Source organism: Phyllobates terribilis, unplaced genomic scaffold (genome assembly GCF_046119375.1).
Source record: "Phyllobates terribilis strain yellow unplaced genomic scaffold, ASM4611937v1 Scaffold_5__5_contigs__length_657084704, whole genome shotgun sequence".
Taxonomy (NCBI): Eukaryota; Metazoa; Chordata; class Amphibia; order Anura; family Dendrobatidae; genus Phyllobates; species Phyllobates terribilis.
Genome location: NW_027362765.1, coordinates 587,239,639 through 587,261,846, shown reverse-complemented (window position 1 = coordinate 587,261,846; position 22,208 = coordinate 587,239,639).

Below are 22,208 nucleotides of genomic sequence, written 5' to 3'. Positions count from 1 at the left end.
ACTGGGACTGGACTGTAATTCCAGGCACAGTCTATCGACAAGAGTGGTGCTGTTTCTAGGAAGACAAAGTGTTGGGTTTCTAATCTCATAAAATCCCTATAAACATCTGAATAAAATTCTATAGTATAGAAATAATAGACACTGAGGTGTCCACTTTTTAGCTATTTCTATATCAGTTAGTCTCTCCCTCTTATAGTTTATAAGTAGAGATGAGCGGTGTTCGAATCGAACTGTTCGCCAATCTCAAATTCGAGCTGTTTTGGGCGGTGTTCGAGCCGTTCGGCGAACACAAACAATTTGAAAAAAATTCGTCTGTTCGAGGTTATGTTCGATAACTGTTCGTGCACCAAAATCATAACTGGATTTTTTCTAAGTAATGCTGAAAATTAATGTTAATACACAGTTTGAGTGTACAGCGGGGCGGGGGGAAAGGCAGGGGATGGATATCTGCAGAAATAATGAAGATCTCCATTTTTTTTTCTCTTTCCCGCATTTACAGTGGGGAGGTGCAATCTGTCAGCCTATCAGCAGCGCACACACGGAGCGAACTGCTTTTTTTCACACAAACAAGGGCATGTGTCATTGGCAGTGTATGTCACATGTCATTGCCCTATAAGACCCAGCTATTTTCCCCGTCGCCACCATTTTCTCACTGCTGCAGCTGCGTGTTAGACGCCAATTTTCGCACAAATCTACAGATAGCTTGGGAGTAGGGAATAGTTGTGATTGCAGTCCTTTTGAGGACTAGGTTTGAGGACTAGGTTACATCATTTCCTACCACTTTTATCAGGCAGGTCTGTGCTCTTAAATAGATAGGTTGGGAGTAAAGACTAATTGTAATTGCAGTCCTTTTGAGGGCTAGGTTACATCAGTTCCTATCACTATTTGCCAGGCAGGTCTGTGCCAGTGTTGTGCAAGTTTTTTTTCACAGCATTTGGCTAAATCTAGCTAAGCAAATTCTTTTTGGCCTCTTCCATTGTGTGTTAGTCAGAGGAGTAGCCTATCTGTGTTGCAAGCTACACCACCTGTGTATAGAATACAATTTTTTTTACTGCACCTAACCAAGTAAAACCTTTTAGGCATAGCATCATTCTATTAGTCCATCTATACTAACCTCCACCAGGTTGCAAATTAAAAATAATTTTTATCTGCATCTAGCTCTGAAAAAATATTTCGGCTTTTAGCAGTGTGTGGGACTTGTTCTATTAGTCCATCTATACTAACCTCAACCAGGTTGCAAATTCAAAATAATTTTTATCTGCATCTAGCTCTGAAAAAATATTTCGGCTTGTATCAGTGTGTGGGACTGGTTCTATTAGTCCATCTATACTAACCTCCACCAGGTTGCAAATTCAAAATAATTTTTATCTGCATCTAGCTCTGAAAAAATATTTGGGCTTGTAGCAGTGTTTGGGACTTGTTCTATTAGTCCATCTATACTAAACTCCACCAGGTTGAAAATTCAAAATAATTTTTATCTGCATCTAACCCAGCCAATACTTTTGGGCTATTACCACAGTTTGGCCACTCAGCTCTGCTCGGTTCCCATCCATTGTTTTTTGTGCAAACAACTCCAGAGTTGTGAATTACTTAACCACCAAAATGAGTGGAAAAAGGCTTGCTGCTGGTGGAAAGGGGAATAGGCGTGTTGGGAAGGGAAAAAAAGGTTGTGTCCTTGGGGTAGGTGTTAAAGCAACAGTAACATCTGCAGAAGAAAGACCATTTTCCAGCCAAACTAAGATGTCTACTTCTTTTAGCGGATAATGCGATAAGATCCCTTTCTTATAGCCAAGCCAATCGCTACAAATTCCAGATGAGGCACAAAAATAGCAGGTGCTTCAACGAATATCAAGTGCTCCTTTAAGTGGGCTCTCCTCCACCTCAACTTCAACATCACAAATACTCCAGTCCTCAGAGGTGTCACCCCAATCGCACTTGCTTCCTCACAGCTCCCAAGTCTCCAGCTGCCCGTCTGAGGATGGGGTAGAACAGATGGTTGAGTCTGCAGAGCTGTTTACTAATACTATAGCCTGGGAATCAGAGGTCGGCTCCAGAGCTTCTGTGAATCCAGACGAGGATATGATCTGCACTGAGGCCCAGAATCTTTATGAGTCGGATCCAGGACCAGATGCAGAAGGTTCTGACCATAATGTAGACCCTCGTTCCCAAACTGTAACTCCAGTTGGTGGAGACAATGAGGAAGACAATGATGAGACTCAAATAACTGATTGGAGCAACAACTTTCGTTTTTTGTCAGGGCAGGAAGAGGTCTGCTCTGAGGAAGATGGGTGTGATAACACACAGGGTGATGATGATGAGGTTGGAGATCCCACTTACTGTCAACCCACAGTCAGCCAGTCGATGAGGTCAGCAGAGGAGGTGGAGGAGGATGCTATTGACGACGAGGTCAGGTTGCGACTTCCTGGACAGAGACGTAGTACTGGAAGCACGTCAACAACTGCATCCTCAAACACAACTCTGCCTCTGACCACAAGTCGTGGTGGCTCTTCAGGTCGCATGGGTATTAAGCCTTGCATAGCCTGCGCATTTTTTCAGATCGATAAGGATGACCCAACTTGTGTTATCTGAAACATTTGTCAGCAAAAGCTAAGTAGAGGCCAAAAAATACATAGTTTGAGTACTTCATGCATGAACCGGCACATGGATATGAAGCATAGGTTGCAGTGGGAAGCTCACTGTGCTACAATGCGGCCTAGCCGGCCGGGCCAACCACCGTCTGCCACATCTTGTGCATCCGCGGCCTCTTTGTCCTCTGTGACTGGGGGGACAGCAGTCACACCTGTTTTGGGACGCAGACCAGCCACCTCTTTATCCGCAACAGCCAGCGTGATTGGCAGGTCATCATTTTTTTTGGAGGTAGAAACACCAGCTGGTGTTCAGTGCTGTCAGACATCGATAGCACCACCTTTGGATCAAGGCAACCTAACATGTCCGCCTGCATCTTCCTCACAGAGTGGAAGTTTGCCGGTGACACCCTTCTCAAATCCGTCTAAGCACAATAGCCAGCCCTGGGTCCCTCTGATGTGGACAAGTAAAAGACCATTTCCTCCTAGCCATGAGAAAGCTAAGAGGTTGAATTTCACTATCTGCAAGCTCTTGGCTACAGAAATGCTGCCTTTCCGCCTGGTGGACACAGAGGATTTTCGAGACCTTATGTCCGTCGCAGTGCCCCAGTACCAGATGCCCAGTCGGCACTACTTCTCAAAGAAAGGTTTGCCTGCGCTCCACCAGCATGTCGCACAGAACATCACAGCTTCTTTGAGAAACACTGTGTGTGACAGGGTGCATTTCACCACAGACACTTGGACGAGTAGGCATGGACAGGGGCGTTACATGTCGCTGACTGGGCACTGGGTAACTATGGTGACAGCAGGACAAGGGGCTGCTGTCCAAGTCTTGCCGTCCCCACGAGTTGTGCGTTAATCCTCTTTATCTCAAAGTTCCTCCACTGCTTCTGCCTCCTCAACCTCCTCTCGGTCCTCCACCTGCACCCAAAGCCTGTCTGGTCATGCCACAAGCTTTCTAACTGAGCAGAAGGGATCCTGCACACCTCCTTACTATGCTGGCAACAGGGCTCAACGTCATCAGGCAGTTTTTACTTTGAAATGTCTGGGAAATGTGAGTCACACAGCTGAGGAGTTGTGGTCAGCTCAGGAAAACGAGTTTCATGAATGGTTGTCTCCACTGGACCTGAAACCAGGGAAGGCCGTGTGCGACAATGCTGCATACCTCGGTGCGGCCCTTCGCCGGGGCAATGTCACACACGTGCCTTGTATGGCTCACGTGTTGAACCTTGTTGTCCAGCAATTTTTAGCCCACTATCCCGGACTAGATGGCCTTTTGCAGAGGGCACGGTCGCTGTGTGCTCAATTCCGCCGTTCGCATCCCGCAGCTCAGTGACTTACATCTCTACAGAAGTCGTTGGGGCTGCCACTTCACCGGCTAAAATGCGATGTGCCTACCCAGTGGAATTCAACTCTGCACATGTTGCAGCCACTGTGGCAGCACCGACAAGCCCTGGTGCAATACGTTCTGATGTATAGCCTGGGCCAACGAGATCCAGAGGTGGGGCAAATCACACTGGAGGAGTGGTCTCAGATCAGGGACCTATGCACCCTTCTGCACAGTTTTGAAATGGCGACGAAGATGTTTAGTGCTGACGATGCCATTATTAGCATGTGATTTATATGCTGAAGCACATGTTAAACAGAATTCGGAGTCAGGTGGTGGCACAAGAGGAGGTGAAGGAAGTAGAGGAGGAGGAGTTTTATGCGGAAGGGCTAACATCTGCAAGTTCCAGACGGTCGGCAGCACCATGGCGGCAGGCATGTGAGGGTGGGGAGATGGTTTTACCAGGGCGCATGGTAGCAGCCAAACTAGTGAGGAAGGTGCAGGAGCCCAGGAAGAAGTGGAGGACGAACTGATGGAAGACTCATCAGATGAGGGAGACCGTGATCACATTTCTGTTGTGCGAGGTTGGGGGGAGAGGGCAGAGGAAGGAAGCATGATTGTTACCTCGCCACCAACACAACAGGGAATTGGTGCTAATGGATGCGCAAGACACATGAGTGCCTTCTTGCTGCACTACCTGCAACATGACCCTCGAATTGTGCGAATTAGAAATAATCCTGACTACTGGGTTGCCACACTGTTAGATCCCCAGTACAAAAGTAAATTTGCAGAAATTATTCCAGCCATAGAAAGAGATGTACGCATGCAGGAGTATCAGCAGAGACTGTTGCAGAATCTTACATGTGCTTTTCCACAAAACACTAGTGGTGCAAGTAGTGAATCTCACAGTTCCAACTTGCCAACCGTGGGACCGTCGAGTGTTCAGCACTCAAACCGTAACAGAAACACAGTATCTGCTGGTGACATCAATTTTGCGAAATCATTTCACCACTTTTTTAGCCCATCCTTTGCAAGGCCACAGGAGACAAGAAGTCTGACACATAGTCAACGCCTAGAGACGATGGTACAGGAGTATATCCAAGTAAACATTGAAGCCATGACTGTATCACTGGACCCTTGCTCTTTTTGGGCTTCCAATCTGGATAAATGGCCGGAGCTCGCAACTTACGCCTTGGAGATCTTGTCATGTCCCGCAGCCACAATTCTGTCTGAACCTGTGTTCAGCGCTGCTGGTGGTGTGCTGACAGATAAGCGCACGTGGCTCTCCACTGATAATGTAGACAGACTCATGTTCATAAAGATAAACAAATCATGGATCTGAAACGACTTTTCTACCCCTGTGTCATCCTGGGGAGCGTAAAAGCTTGATGATTTGTTAAAATCACCTCACCAACCGTTTTAAGCTTTCAAATTACTAATCATGTTTGTGTCATGGCTGGAAAATAATTTGGGCCTTGTAGCAGTGTGCAGTACTGATTCTATTAGGCCATCTATACTAAACTCCACCAGATTTAAAATTACCAATCATAAAACCAAATCAGAATCTCAATCTACAGACATGGTGTTTTGGGCTGTTGGCGCTCGTCAGTACAGAGTATGAGATCTGATTTGGCTAGGTGAGAGGCTCTGGACTGTCTTAAATTTCCCAGATTAGCATTTCATTGCGTATAAGCCTCCTTTCCTTGACCTGCCAGAGCTGGTGTGTCACTCTCCATAAGGAGAAACCTTACCCCTTAGACCTCAGTCCAGAGCCTCTCACCTAGCCAAATCAGTTCTCATACTCTGCACTGACGAGGGCCAACAGCCCGAAACACAGTGTCTAAAGATTGAGATTCTGATTTGGCTTTTATCCTAAGTCATATTGCACGACTCGTTAAGGGGTTGATTGTGACTTCTAGGATTGCTGCTTCCAATTGGTGGCGCTGTAGAGTACAAGTCCTCTTTTTCTCTGATGAGGCAATTTGCATATTAAATTTCCCAGAGGAGCATTGCATGGTGTATAAGCCTCCTCACCTTGACCTGCCAGAGCTGGTGTGTCACTCTCCATAAGGAGATTGAGATTCTTAAACACCTTTAGAATGCTCCAGCATGAACCTCCGCAGAGATGAGTGTTTAGTTAGTAGTCTTACCTCCTGCTGGATGCAATCACATGATCATCACGTGAGTGTGACGTCATGTCAGGTCATACTCGTCTCGCCCGCTTCACCGTAGCTTGCGCGCCAACGAGTCTGTACCATCTGAAGCATAGAGTCACCGGCCGGGACTCTGCTTCACTTTCATCCTGTCGCTCAGCATCGCTCAGCAGTCTAGAGGAGACACTACGAGGTAACGACTACGATTCATTTAATGAAGAGGTTACAGCAGTGCCTCCAGCGTGCACCTCCGTTTCCATCCTTGCTGCTCTCCGCATTAATCTATACCATTGCATACAGCAGGAGGTAAGACTACTAACTAAACACTCATCTCCGTGGGGTTTCATGCTGGCGCATTCTAAAGGTGTTTAGTGTATCTATTATTGGGAACTTGCCCTTATCCTACAGTGTATTCATTGGGCACATATCATCTTCAGGTATAAGAAGGTCCAGCCTCTCTGCTATTCCTGATATCCGATTAGCACATTAGGTCCTTCCACCTACCTACCAATAGGAACGACCTCAAAACTAAGACCAATTGGGGAGGCTAACCCACAACTGAATCAACCCAGGGAAGAAACACAAAAAAATCCCACGAAAGTGTTTAATAATCATCAGGTAAAACAGGTGCCACAAGTGATTAGCAACCCCCCCCCCCCTGTTTTTTACTAAAGTCTTATCATTCCTTACTTCCCTATAGGAAAATTAAGTGTTCTGCTCTACTTCCAAAAAGATCCTTTTATATCCACAAGCACCATCCCAGGATCAAATACAGAACTCCCACACACGGAATATTGTTGGACTAAAAATCGTATAATATTATAAATAAATTTTTCTCTCTGTTTCTCACACCCAACGGAACTTTTTGTATATTAGGTACCTGTATACCTTAGCCACCTTCATACTATACCCGGTGAAAACAATCAGGGAACGTACCTATACCAAGAAGGTAATACTCCTCTTCATTAGCCTCTGTAATGGAGCATTGATACACCCTGACTTACGCACCTCTTTTTTCCCTCTAGGGGTCATTGCAAACCTATGATCTCTCTGATAATACTGATCGCCTACTATCAAATCGGATCTCACCTTATCTACCTTTTCTGGACACAACCCTAATGACTTTTTAAGCATTGCTATTTACGTATTTCTTAATCCTACTTCAAATAAACTCATTTTATTGGTTTTAAAACCATTCTACTTCTTCTCCTATATCCAGCAGCTCAGCGCGAATTATTATATTTATTTATTAACTACCTTTTTAGACAACTGTGGTTTTGTTTACAATTCACTGCAGACTAGTTGGTCATATTCCCGAGAGCGCCACTGTATCTTCTTCCTTCTGAGATTTCATTTTGTGACTGTTCTATCCATTTTATTGTGTAACCACTTTATAATGGTGATCAAATAACACTGATGGGCAGAAAAATTTCACATTACTACTCACACCCCTAAAGTTCCTATTGGATCATAGTTCAGAGGGAACTTTTCTCTTGTCTGTGACCCAATTTAAAGTGCCTACATGTGCAAATAAAGCATAAATCTTAGGTACACCATAAAAGGCTGCACTGTATTGGTTTCCCAAGTGCTCGTAAACCAAATCTTATTTATTTGGAGTTTGAAAGGCATAGAAGAGAGAGTATTTTGCTCACAGAATTTGGTTAAGAAAGTCCCAGGAACAGATGAGCCTAATACCAATTGGATCTCTGGTGAGACTGGACCTTCCAACAAAAGTGAATTGTAAAGCTGCAGTATAAGGTAAGACGTTTATTCTTAAATTTGTATTTAATTTTTACTGAGAGTCGGTCTACCTTCATTCCTGGTGAGTTATTTTCCATTAAATAGTCTGGTCCATGAACTGGGAAGAGATGCCTATGCTTTAGTGAATTGAATGCATGTGATGGGATCAGTGTATAAGTGTAAAATATAGTGCTACTAATACTTGGAGGATTGCTAGTGTTGTTGTGTTTGGCTGTTGAAAATGATCAACTCAATAGGGTTTTTTAACTATAGGGGTTACCTGCATATGAGGAAAAATTGAGCACTGATTTATGCTTCCAGGGTGTTAGAGTGCCTAGAGCCAGACCTGAGTAGCTTGGGAGTATGTAGATACAGAAACCCAACAGAAAAACAGCAAAAAGAAAACTGTTCAGATAATATGAAGACAAGTATGCCTTAACGGATTGTAAAAGAATGTTGAAAAGACTGAAATTCCCCTATGGACCTGAAGCAGTTTGCAAAAGAAGAGTGGTACAATATTCCAGTTGAGAGGTGTAAGAAGCTAGTAAATGGTTATAGGAAGTGATTGATTGCAATTATTTATTCCAAAGAGCGTGCAACCAAATATTAATTGAGGGTGCCATCAATTTCATCCGGCCCATTTTTGTTTTGTTTTTTGTGAAATTATGTCTAATTTGCCTTTTCTTCTGTCTTTTTTTTGTGTTTTTCCAATACACATAAAGGAAATTAAAATGTGTATAACAAAACATGTGTAATTGCAAAAATTTTCTGGGAGAGATACTTCATTTTATGGAATAATTTCAAGGATGCTAACTAGTGTTGAGAGAACATGCTCGACACTGCTCGGTACTCGCCCGAGCATCACGCTACTCGGGATGTTCGGCGAGCACCGAGCATTTCCGGGTTACTCGAGCGGGAGCTCGGGTCTCCGCCCTGCATGTTTGGCGCTCTTTACAGAGCCAATGAACATGCAGTGATTGCCAGCTAGTCACTGTAATGCTGCAGCCATGTTGGTTGTGGGCATTACAGTGATTGGCTGGCCGCACAGCGTCACCTCGAGTATTTAAAATGGGGCGCCGCCATCTTGGACACAGTCGCTCCGGATTAGACAGTGTAGGGACAGCACTGCTGATTTAGGGAGAGATATAAACTGCGAAATAGTTAGTGTTGGGTCTGTAAAGGCTGCCAGAACAAACAAACTGTCCTTTTCAGGACTAATATCCATCCCAGATACCAGGCAGGCAGGCTGTATAGGAGACACAGTGGTTATACCAGCAAACGCTGCATTACAGTCCTGTGTGCTCCTGTTGCTGAAATTGCTGGACTTAGCACCAGGTGTCGGGGGCCAGGAATAATCCTTTTTTTTTCATCTAAATCCTCCTTTTTTTTTCCTCCTTCATACTGTACAAATACCCGTCTTATTAACCTTTTGGTGTGTCTCCCCCCCCCCTCCCCCAAAAAAAAAAGCGTGTCTCTGATTTTTCAGACACAAATATAACTGTTGAAAATAGTCTGGTGTAGGCTAGAGAAACAGAAGTTTTGTTTTGCACTTCCACGGTTCAAACCTCTGTATTATCCATTTTGGGCCATTTGTATCTAAAAAAAAAAAAACAGTTTGAGTGTGTCGCTCACTGTTCAGCCGCAAATGTCTCTATTTAAAAAAGTGTGGTATACCCCAGTAAACAATAACTGTGGTTTTGCCATCCCACGGTAAAAAATCTCTATTATTCAGGTTTTGGTAGTTTTTTCCGTAAAGAAAAACAATAGTGTCTCCTGACTGTTGTGACACAAAAATATATCTGTTGAAAATAGTCTTGTGTAGGCCCGACATCCCAGTGTGGTTTTGCAGTTCCACAGGTCAAATCGCTGTACTATCCAGTTTTGGGCCTTTGGTATCTTAAAAAAAAGCAGTTTGAGTGTGTCGCTCACTGTTCAGCCGCAAATATCTCTATTTAAAAAAGTGTGGTATACCCCAGTAAACAATAACTGTGATTTTCCTCTTCCATGGTTCTAATCTACTCTTTATTACCCTTTTTCCATTGATAGTGCAAGTGTAAGCTATTTTACTTCATTTACAATGGGCAAGGCGCGTGGCAAGGGACATGGAAGTGGACGGTCTGGTGATGGTTCGTGCAGAGGACGGGGCCGTGGGAAAGGTGAAAATGTGCCACAACCAACAGCCACATCTTCTCGCTCCCACTTCTTGACCGAATTACTAGGGAAGCACAGAACAACACCAGTATTGAGAACTGATCAGTGTGAACAGGTTATTAATTGGATAGCAGATAATACTTCCAGTTACCCGGGCACCACCACCTCCGGTCTGTCTTCCACACGGTCAACTCTTAGTAGCCGTGAGTCTCGACCGCATACTCCTCCTCACCCTGATGCTCCTTCCTCCCACCATGCCGAGTGTCGTCAGACAGCAAGTGATCCCACACTTGGACACTCTGAAAAGCTGTTCACTGGTCCATTTCCATATTTGGGCCCCTCGCCTGATATGCTTGAAGTGGTGGAAGAGGAGATCCCATGTTGCGATGCCCAAATATTTGAACAGCCACGGCGACAGGAAGTCGACGTTGGCAATCTGTCACAAGAGGTGGACGATGACGAGACACAATTGCCAGGAAGTAAGGAGGAGGATCGTGGTGCACAAGTGGAAGAGGAGGAGGTGGTGGATGATCTAGTAACTGACCCAACGTGGAAGGAGGACATGCAGAGTGAGACCAGCAGCACACAGGGGGAGGGAGGCAGAGTACCCCAACAGGCTGGAAGAAGCAGTGTGGTGGCCACAGACAGAAGGCAGGCAACCGTTCCCCGTAACACCAACAAGAGGGACGTTGCCAGTACAAGCGGTAGGTCTTCCAGAGTCTGGAATTTTTTTAAAGACTCTGCTGATAACCCCAAAAAGGCCATATGTTCCACCTGTCATGCCAGCATCAGCAGGGGTGACAAAACTACCAGGCTGACCACCACCAGCATGATCAGGCACATGGCAGCAAAGCACCCGACTTTGTGGGGCGAAACCCAGGGTCAACGACCAATGTCAGCGGGTGTCACCACTGCTTCTTCCACTGTTGTGCGTGCAATAGAAACCCCTGTTGTGTGTGCAAGGCAATCTCCTGTCCATACTGCATGTAAAGATACCCGCTCCTCTCAGTCTTCACTTGTTATGGCAGTTTCTCAAGAAACAGCATCAACGTCCACGTCCACGTCCCACCGCAGTGTTCAATTGTCCATATCCCAGACCTTTGAACGAAAGCGGAAATTCGCAGCTAACGCCCCACAGGCCACAGTCCTAAATTCGCACATTTCACGACTGCTTGCATTGGAAATGCTGCCTTTTAGGCTGGTGGGGACGGAATCCTTCCGCAATCTTATGGCGGTGGCCGTCCCTCGGTACTCGGTCCCCAGCCGACACTATTTTGCCCGGTGTGCCATCCCCGCACTGCACAAGCACGTGTCCCAAAGCATCTGCCGTGCCCTCAACAATGCACTTACTGGGAGAGTCCACCTGACAACGGACACGTGGACAAATTCCCATCTGAACACGCTAGCGGCAGAGGTCACAGTTCGTTGCCCAACCAAGGTGTACAGGCGAGAGAGATGCAACTCCAATCCAGCAGAGGCAGGGGAACACTGTCAATGTTCTGGGACAATTTTCTGACACCCACCCAGCTAACAGGCCCTGAGGCGCGGGGTACTCTCACAAGGAGTGGAAAGTTTCAAAAGATGGTGAGGGAGTACCTTGCCGATCGTACCAGCGTCCTCCGTGATTCCTCTGTGCCTTTTAATTATTGGGTATCCAAGCTGGACACTTGGAATGAACTCGCTCTGTATGCCTTGGAGGTCCTGGCCTGCCCTGCCGCTAGCGTGTTATCGGAGCGTGTTTTTAGTGCCGCTGGGGGATTTATAACTGATAAGCGCACTCGCCTGTCAACTGGCAATGCCGACAAGCTGACCCTTATCAAAATGAACAAGGGCTGGATTGGGCCAGACTTCTCATCACCACCAAATGACAGCAGAGTAACATAAAGTCAAATCCACTGTGTTATTTCGGGAGGTGTATTCACAAGCACCGCTTCACACCCACACATGGGTATATGCTTCCTCGTTTCGGCTGTTTAATCTTCTCCTCCTTATCCTCAGCCTCCACCACCACTATACCACCAGGGTGCCAGCATTGCAAGTTCCTCTGTCCTTATTTTTGGCAGCTTTTGCTTGCAAGGCATAAGCAAATACTATGGGACACCCACTCCCCAATAATGGGACTTATGTTTGTAATATGCTGTACTGCATGGCTCTTGTAAGGGGCATTGCAAGTTGCTCCGTCCTAATTTTTGGCTGCTTTTGCTTGGAAAGCATAAGCAAATACTATGGGACACCCACTCCCCAATAATGGGACTTATGTTTGTAATTTGCTGTACTGCATGGCTCTTGTAAGGGGCATTGCAAGTTGCTCCGTCCAAATTTTTGGCAGCTTTTGCTGGGAAAGCATAAGCAAATACTATGGGACACCCACTCCCCAATAATGGGACTTATGTTTGTAATATGCTGTACTGCATGGCTCTTGTAAGGGGCATTGCAAGTTGCTCCGTCCTAATTTTTGGCAGCTTTTGCTTGGAAAGCATAAGCAAATACCATGGGACACCCACTCCCCAATAATGGGACTTATGTTTGTAATATGCTGTACTGCATGTGACACGCCCCCTGGGCCATGTGTCCACGTGTGTGGGATACCCGGTGCCTGGTCTCTGGGGTCTGTAGTCTCCGTGGCGTGACCCGGTCCCGTGGCTCAGGCTGGTCAAACCAGTGGCAGTCTTTCTTAGGTTTTGAGGTTAATTGTCCGAATGCGCCACCCGTGGATTGCGGTCAGGGAGTACCACCGCTGCAAGGCAGACCGCTGAGGCTGGTGTTGTGTGCGCAGCATAGAATGGGATAACTCCCCTCGGGAGGAGTATAGCCTCAGGGCAGTGAGTGTGGATGATGGGGGTGATGGTGCACGAGCACAGCAGGAATGACTCAGAGTCCTTGCAGTGCAGTTCAGGGTTCAGTGCAGTTCAGGGTCTTTACTGATGATTATAAGGTAGACCCTCCCGGGAGTACTGGCTAGCATAAGAGGCCTGGTGAGTCTGTGAGCAAGCAGGAGTTCCCCTGGCCAGGTGGAGTTGTAGGCCTCCCCGTCTGTCTGCATTCTTCCTGGCTACCTTGCTGTAAGCGGGTAGAAGTAGCCCACGTCCCTGAGTGTACCGTGTAGTGCTCATCCGTATGGCTGGTGACTTGGGGCCTTCTGTTAGCCTCTGCTCCACGACGGCGGTGCTGGTCCCTTGCTTGTGACTGAGCCTCCGGGCTTCTATGGCCAGAGGACCTGAAATCCCCTGCCGGCTGGTTTCTGCTGCTGGATATATAAGTCCTCACAGCTTCGGACTCCTGTGTCCGGTTCCTTTTGTCTTCTGCCAGGGCGAGCTCTGCTCAGCTTCCAGCCCCTGGTCTTAAGCTCCTAGCTACTACAGAGCTCCTTGCTGTTACTTTCCCTTGCTCTCACTCTGACTCTGACTGTTCTCTGACTCACTCAACCCCGACCCAGATCCAGTTTATAAGGGCAGAATTCTCCCCTTCCAGGATTGGGGCAGGAGGATGTTGCATGTTTAAGGGATCCTGACCAGGAAACCTCCCACTTGCTCTCCGACGTAATATCTCTATTACTGTGGTGACCAGACCCCTGGGGTGCCACACATGGCTCTTCTAAGGGGCATTGCAGTTCCTCATAATTTTTGGAAAGCCTTCCATTCACTGCTTAGGCCAACAGTGCACGGGAGACCCAGTTGCTATAAATGGAAAAAAAGGTTTAGTTAACGCCCTCTGACCTCCATGTCAAGGGGCATTGGAGTGGCTCGAAATTTTTGGTAGGCATTGCACTCACTGTATGCCCTATAACTGTGTAGCCGAACCGCTCCTTTTGTTACAGAAACATATCCTACAAGACATATCTGGTTGACTGGCCTGATATTGATGTGAATGGTCCCTGTTCCTCCTGCTCTTTCTCCTTTGCCACTACCTCATCCATCATTTATCACCTGAAGCTTTGTTTTAACGGGAGTCATAGAACTTGGATAGTAGCAGGAAAACATCCAGCAATCCTCGGAGGAGGTAGGATATGCGCCAAAACGCTGACCACCTCAGGCCTAGCCGCTACTACATACATGCGCTTGCATTACAACAAAACAAAGCAGATGCTAACTTCTATCATCCTCATCATGCTCCTCACCTTGGCACTCTCAACTCCCCTGATGGAGAAGCCAGGGCCCACCGGAGGAGTCTGATAGTCCGGTGGGCTCGGCCAATGCTGCCCTCAAGCAGGCCAGGCTAAGAAAAGTGTGGGAAAGGTTACCGGGACAAATAGGGGTGGCTGGGGACCGAGTATGGACACCCGGCCACCCCCTGGAGGCTGGAGAGCAAGCGGGGACACCCGGCCACCAGGCGGCTGGGGACTGAGTATGGATACCAGGCCGCTGACACAGTCATGGCGTGGTGGCCAGATTCCGCCTCCACATGCCTAAAAGGCCCAATTTAAAGTGCAAGCAAGCAAGCAGTATGGTATTGCAGCCTGGGGGTGGGTGGGTGGCAGGCTGCATACTTGCGCTTGCATTGCAAGGAATGGGAGAGGTACAATTGAACACTGCCCTGGGACAAGGACTTGAATGGGGATAGTTGCAAGTCTGCAATGATAGGTGCAAGGTGGGAGGCATCTTCGCATGTACCATGAACAGGGGTTTGGCATGCACACACTACAGCGGAATAGGCTCTCCTTCCCACTAAATGCACTGGGGAGGGCACAGGTAATGTTTTTGTATACGTGCTTAATCTTATGTATAAGGCACACCAGGACAAATATGGGCGGCTGGGAACTGAGCATGGATACCTCGCTGCCGAAGCAGCCATGAGGTAGTGGCCAGCTTCGACCTCTTCCAAAATAAAAGGCCCCATTTCAAGTGCAAGCTAGCAGTATGGAATTGCAGTCTGGGGGTTGGTGGGTAGCAGGCTGCACACTTACACTTGCATTAAAAGAAAACATAGCAGATGCTAACTTCTGTCATCATCATCATGCTCCTCATCTTGGCACTCTCAACTCCACCGATGGAGAAGTCAGGGCCCACCGGAGGAGTCTGGCTCTCTGGTGGGCTCGTCCAATGCTGCCTAAAGCAGGCCGGGCTAGGAAAAGTGTGTGGGGGGATGTTCCAAGGAGAAATAGGGGCGGCTGGGGACCGTTTATGGACACCCGGCTGCCCCCAGGCGGCTGGGGACCGTGTGTGGACACCCGGCCGCGGGGCGGCTGGGGACCGAGTATGGACACCCGGCCGCCGGGCGGCTGGGGACTGAGTATGGATTCCAGGCCGCCAACACAGCCATTACGTGGTGGCCAGATTCCGCCTCCACATGCCTAAAAGGCCCAATTTCAAGTTCAAGCAAGCAAGCAGTATGGTATTGCAGCCTGGGGCTGGGTGGGTGGCAGGCTGCATACTTGAGCTTGTATTGCAAGGAATGGGGGAGGTACAATTGAACACTGCCCTGGGACTATAACTTGCATGGGGATAGTTGCAAGTCTGCATCTTCTGATGCGGTAAGGATCACTTACGATGGGCACACTTTTAGACAGTGACCTGGGAGTCAGAGATGCTTCCAGGGGTCTTCCCCATTCTGTTCCCTTGTCTTTTCAGCACTTTATGCATGTGTCACACAGCACATGGCCAGATAAGGTTGTAAAATGTTAAAATGACATTTCACGGTGAATGCATTTGTTATAGTTGAAAGCAATACAAAAGTGCAAAAACGCATAAAAAATGCTACTTGTGAACATAGCCGAAGGTGTGGAGGAGTATTTTTGTTTTTGGTCATTTATTTTAACTTATACACAAGTCTTTACCCTGGAAAGGATGTTCCTTAAGATATTTCACAGGAAAAAAGTTTCACTTTCGTTTTTGAACGTTTTATTGTGAGCCTGTAAAAGTGGCTTAATACTTCTTACCACGTTGTTGACAGCAGTGACCTGGGGGTCAGAAATGCTTCCTGGGGCGATGCCCATGCTGTCCCCATGTCATTTGAGCACTGTCAGTATTGTTTTGGGCACTTGTTAGGCTTTTAACAGACTGCCGGGGGTGCCACCGCAAAAATGCTCGAGTCTCCCATAGACTAACATTGGGCTCGTTGCTCGGGTCGAGCACCCGAGTATCACGGCGAGCTCGGCCCGAGCTTCGAGCACCCGAGCATTTTAGTGCTCGCTCAACACTAGTGCTAACACTTTTGGCCATGTCTGTATACCGTAGATGACACAGTAAAACTTCTGTAGACGTCAGTGATTTAGAGCCAGATTAATGCTTCCTATGTCCATATGGTAGATTGACAGAACATAAATTCTGAAAAAGTATTAAAGGGATTGTCCAATACCTAAAATGTCCTTTATACAGTACATATCCATTATTACACCCTAAGCACTTTTGTCATTTGCTTTATTATAAAATATCATACACATCTCCCTATCCAGATAATACCTAGTGTATTTTTTTACTACACTTCCTGTGACAATTTGTTTCACTTCTGTCTTACAGCCAGCACCAGTGAATCCTCAAACCTCGTGTTGTGCATGATGTGGTGATTCACAAGTCATAGAGTGACTACAGACTTTTCTAAGAACCAGGGCAACTCCTATCATAATGCACTAGAATGCAGCAGTTTGATACTCCAAAAGTTTTTACAGTAACAAGAATTTAAAGTCTGTGTCGGTAAGAGATTATGTGCCTACCAGTTACTAATGACTATGCGAAGTTTTTGCTATCTATCTTTGTGCAACCCTTTTTGTGAATGAGGGAATAATTGTTTTTTTTTATGAATACAAAATTCCCAAAAATGCAGACATTTAACAGAGTCAGTCTACCAAACAAAATGTTCATGTCACAAACAAGTGACACCAATACAATACGCTACACCAATACAGAGAACTTGTTTTTGGTCATGTACCTACTTATCTAATACTTATCACATTATTTTTTGGAAGTAGGTTGATTATTAAAAAAAAAATTGAAATAAAAAATAATAAACTATGCATGTCTGTTTATGCATTCCTGTTTACTAGCCCAATTTGACAAAGTACACACTGCACCTACTGTATATTACAGGCTGCTGTCACTTTGCTTTCTGTACAAGTACCTACTGACCAAGCATTTCATGTTATATACTTTTTAGCAATATTGCAGTTGAACAGATTGTGTTCAGCAGTGTGATAAATCCTTTTTCTTTTATTCAAGATGGTTATGAAATTTTACACCTCATTCAGGCATCCTTGAGTCATGAACATACTCTATTTGTGTGCTTCAAGGGTAAAACACATACTTAATATAGTCTATAGGACTGTTCACATAACTGTGTTATTTTGTGGAATAATGGTCCACAAATCAACATGATTTTTTAAACAAATCACAGATCAAATTTACCCATCACATGCAATAAAAAATTACCCATACAATAGCATCCCTGTGCCATCTATGTGATCTCCGTGATTAATATTGTAATGGATAGGAGGATCTTTGCAGTTATTTATAAAAACTCACTTATGAAAAACTGATGGGAAAACTGACATGCTAATTAAACACTGCTGAAAATCGGATCCAAAACACTGATGAATCTGGTCCATGCTTTTAAGCATGAGAAAAATCATGGTTGTCTGTATGTGGTCTTAAAGGAAATCTATCAGTAGGATCTCCGAACCCAAGCTATTTAAATGTGCATGGATCTCTTTCGAATACAAGTCCAGCAATACCTTTTCATGGCCAGTCTATTCCTCAGTTACTGAAACCTCAGCATTTACGTGGATATGCAAGATCTGAAGCATCTGTCACTCCATCTCTATTCCTCGCACATTGCCACCTCCTCATGTTTGACCAGCAGCTTCTTTGCCTGAAGTCACACAGTACAGAGGCTGACAGTCAAGTACGAGGAGGTGGTGCTGTATGGGTGATAGAGCGGGAGTCACAGAGGCTTAAGATATACAATAATTCTTGAGCCTCATTTGCATATCAATTCAAATGTGCATTTCTCAGTGAAGCAGAAATAACTTTGGAGATAAAAATTACTATTATTAATGGAGGAGCAGACTAGAGATGAGCGGTGTTCGACTAGAACTGTTCGCCAATCTCAAATTCGAGCTGTTTTGGGCGGTGTTCGAGTTGTTCGACGAACGCGAATGATTTGCAAAAAATTCGGCTGTTCGAGGTTATGTTCGATAACTGTTCGTGCACCAAAAGCGTGTCCTGCATGTCTGGCGCTATTTAGAGCACCAATCATGCAGGGATTGTCTGCCACTCACTGTAATGCCACAGCCATGGTGATTGTGGCATTACAGTGGTTGCCCAAATCGATGAGAACAGTGCTCACAGTGAAACATGAAAAGCCGGCAGTTCAGCAGCGGCATACATCGGTACCCAAAAATTTAGAACAGAAAGAATAGTGTATGACACATAGATTAGATAGATAGAAACATGTCAGTCACATATATACGAAGTAAAGTGACAGTGTTGGTTACTGTACTTGTCATTTAGTGTAAAGGATTTATTAAAAAAAATATTAGTGTTTTCATGCACCGTCTCTTTAAAAAAGCCGGTCGGCAATTCAGCAGCGGTACTGACAATTTATAACAGAAAGAATTGAGCATCACACATAGATTAGATAGATAAAAACATGTCAGTCACATTTATAAGAAGTACAGTGATAGTGTTGATTACTGTACTTGTCATTTAGTGTTGAAATAAAGGATTTATTTTAAAAAAAATTGGCGTGGGGTTCCCGGTAATTTTAGGCTCTAGCGGAGGGTAAGCAGACGGCTGGGGCAGATGTTTGAAGACTGGGAAGGGGGTAACACCCACGGAGCTTCCCAGGCTACTAATATCAGCCCCCAGCTGAATACCTAGCCTTTACTAGCTATTAAAATGGGGGACCCCAAAAAAAAATACGTGGGGTCCCCCCTATTTTAATAGCTAGGAAAGGCTAGGCAGACAGCTGGGGGCTGATATTAATAGCCCAGGAAGGGTGCCATGAATATTGGCCCCCTTCCAGTCTAGAAACACCAGCCGTCAGCCGCCCCAGAAATGGCGCATCCATAGGATGTGCCAATTCTGGCACTTAGCCTCGCTCTTCCCACTGCCCTGTTGCGGTGGCAGTGGGGTAATAGGGTTGGGGTTGATGTCAGCTTATAATGCCAGCTGACATCAAGCCCAGGTTAGTAATGGAGAGGCGTCTATAAGACACCCCCATTTCTAACCCCATAGTGAAAGTTACAAAAAAACACAAACACCCAGAATAAAGTCCTTTAATTGAAATAAAGACGCAACTCTTTATTGTTCTAAATTAAACCATACTTACCATCACGCCCATTCCAGCTGAAGCCAACGATTTCCTGCAATAAAAGTAAAATAATAAAGCAACATCATCCTTACCTTTCCATGGTTCCCACGACAGTTTCAGCTCTGCTACATTCACATGACAGACTGGACCGCAGCAGAGCGCTGCCATCCAGCATGCCATGCGGCAGACACTGTGAAGCGCAGGGCAGTGGGAAGAGCGAGGCTAAGTGCCAGAATTGGCGCATCCTATGGATGCGCCATTTCTGGGGCGGCTGACGCCTGGTGTTTCTAGCCTGGGAGGGGGCCAATATTCATGGCACCCTTCCTGGGCTATTAATATCAGCCCCCAGCTGTCTGCCTAGCCTTTGCTAGCTATTAAAATAGGGGGGACCCCACATCATTTTTTTTGGGGTCCCCCATTTTAATAGCTACTTAAGGCTAGGTGTTCAGCTGGGGGCTGATATTAGTAGCCTGGGAAGCTCCGTGGGTATTACCCCCTTCCCATACTTCAAACATCTGCCCCAGCCGTCTGCTTAACCTCTGCTAGAGACTAAAATTACGGGGAACCCCACGCCAATTTTTTTTTTAATAAATCCTTTATTTTAACATTAAATGACAAGTACAGTAATCAACACTATCACTGTACTTCTTATAAATGTGACTGACATGTTTCTATCTATCGAATCTATGTGTGATGGTCTATTCTTTCTGCTATAAAGTGTCAGGTACCGCTGCTGAATTGCCGGCCGGCTTTTTTAAAGAGGCGGTGCATGAAAACGCTAATATTTTTTTTAATAAATCCTTTAACACTAAATGACAAGTACAGTAACCAATACTGTCACTGTACTTCTTATATATGTGACTGACATGTTTCTATCTATCTAATCTATGTGTGATGCTCTATTTCTTCTTGTCTAAATTGTCGGGTATCGGTGTATGCCGCTGCTGAATTGCCGGCCGACTTTTTTAAAGAGAGTGCCTTCTGAGCAGTTTGTCAGCTTTTGGACTCCTTTGAAGGTGTTTTCTATGTGTTTCTATGTGTTTTTGTTTGCCTGCCATTGGTTTTAATGGTGTTCGACGGTGTTCTAAGGTGTTCGACGAACAGTTCCTCGAACATCCCGGTGTTCGACGAACCGAACCGAACCCGAACACTACAGGGGTGGCTCAACTCTAGACCAGACTGGCCTTTCACAGATATTGCTGGACTTGTCTTTTAAAAAACTGCATCTATAATAAAACCGGGGATGTGTATCTCTGTCTGCAGCCTTTATAGACTGAAAATGCGTGACGCGCTGTCTGGCTCCAGAAAGAAGCATGCATCGAGCCGTTACAGGTAAGAGGAATGTAAGCTGCCGGAGATCGCGGTATGCGTAGGGACTGAACGCATAGCGCAATCTCAGACGCCATACTTACATACTGACTGGGAGGAGTGTTGCAGCGGTGTCTCTCTTCTCGTCGGAGACAGGGGGCGGAGTGAAGGCGTCAGAATCGGCACAATCGTATAATGCTATCCGGCGCCATTTTACTGAAGACACATTTGCACTGTGTCTTCAGCAAAATGGCACTAGACAGCACGGTATGTGAACGCGCTACTCCGGCACCGCACTCCTCCCCTGGTCTCCGGCAGAACAGGACGCTGCAGTGCTGGAGCACAGGGAAGAAAGTTGAGTATGAGTTTATTTTTTTGTATGACCAGGATTGGGGATGAGGGGTGCCATGCATACCAGGATTGAGGGATGAGGGGTACCAAGCATACCAGGATTGGGTGATGAGGGGTACGAAGCATACCCAGATTGGGGGATGAGGGGTACCAAATATACCAGGATTGGTGATGAGGGAGCCATGCATACCAAGATTGGGGATGAGGGAACCATGCATACCAGGATTAGGGATGAGGGAGCCATGCATACCAGGATTGGGGATGAAGGAGCCATGCATACCAGGATTGGGGATGAGGGGTACCATGCATACAAGGATTAGGAGATGAGGGGAACCAAGCATACCAGGATTGGGGGATGAGGGGTGCCATGCATACCAGGATGAGGGATGGGGTGCCATGCATACCAGGATGAGGGTTACCACACATACTAGGATTGGGGGGTGAGGGGACCATGCGTACCAGGATTGGGGGGTGAGGGGACAATGCATACCAGAATAGGAATGAGGGGTACTATGTATACCAGGTTTGGGGATGAGTGATGCCATGCATTCCGCAGGATTGGGGATGAGGGGTGCCATGCATCCCAGGATTGGGGATGAGGTGTGCCATGCATACCAGGATGAGGGATGGGGTGCCATGCATACCAGGATGAGGGGTACCATGCACACCAGGATAAGGGATGGTGTGCCATGCATACCAGGATGAGGGGTACCAAACATACCAGGATAGGGATGAGGGGTGCCATACATACCAGGATGAGAGATGGGGTGCAATACATAGCAGGATTGGGGGATGAGGGGTGCCATGCATTCCAGGATTGGGGATGAGGGGTACCAAGCATACAAGGATTGGGGGATGAGGGGTACCATACATACCAGGATTGGGGGATGAGGGGTACCATACATACCAGGATAGGAATGCTGGGTACCATGCATACCATGGTATGCCAGGATGAGGGATGGGGTACCATGCATACCAGGACGAGGGGTACCATGCATACCACAATAGGGATGAGGGGTACCATGCATACCAAGATTGGGGATGAGGGGTGCCATGCATTCCAGGATTGGGGATGAGGGGTGCCATGCATACTAGGATTGGGGATGAGGGGTGCCATGCATACCAGGATTGGGGATGAGGGGTGCCATGCATACCAGGATTGGTGATGAGGGGTACCATGCATACCAGGATTGGGGATGAGGGATGCCATACATACCAGAATTGGGGATGAGGGGTGCCATTCATACCAGGATTGGGGATGAGGGGTGCCATGCATACCAGGATGAGGGATGAGGGGTATGATACTTACCAGAATTGGGGGATGAGAGGTACCAGACTTACCAGGATTGG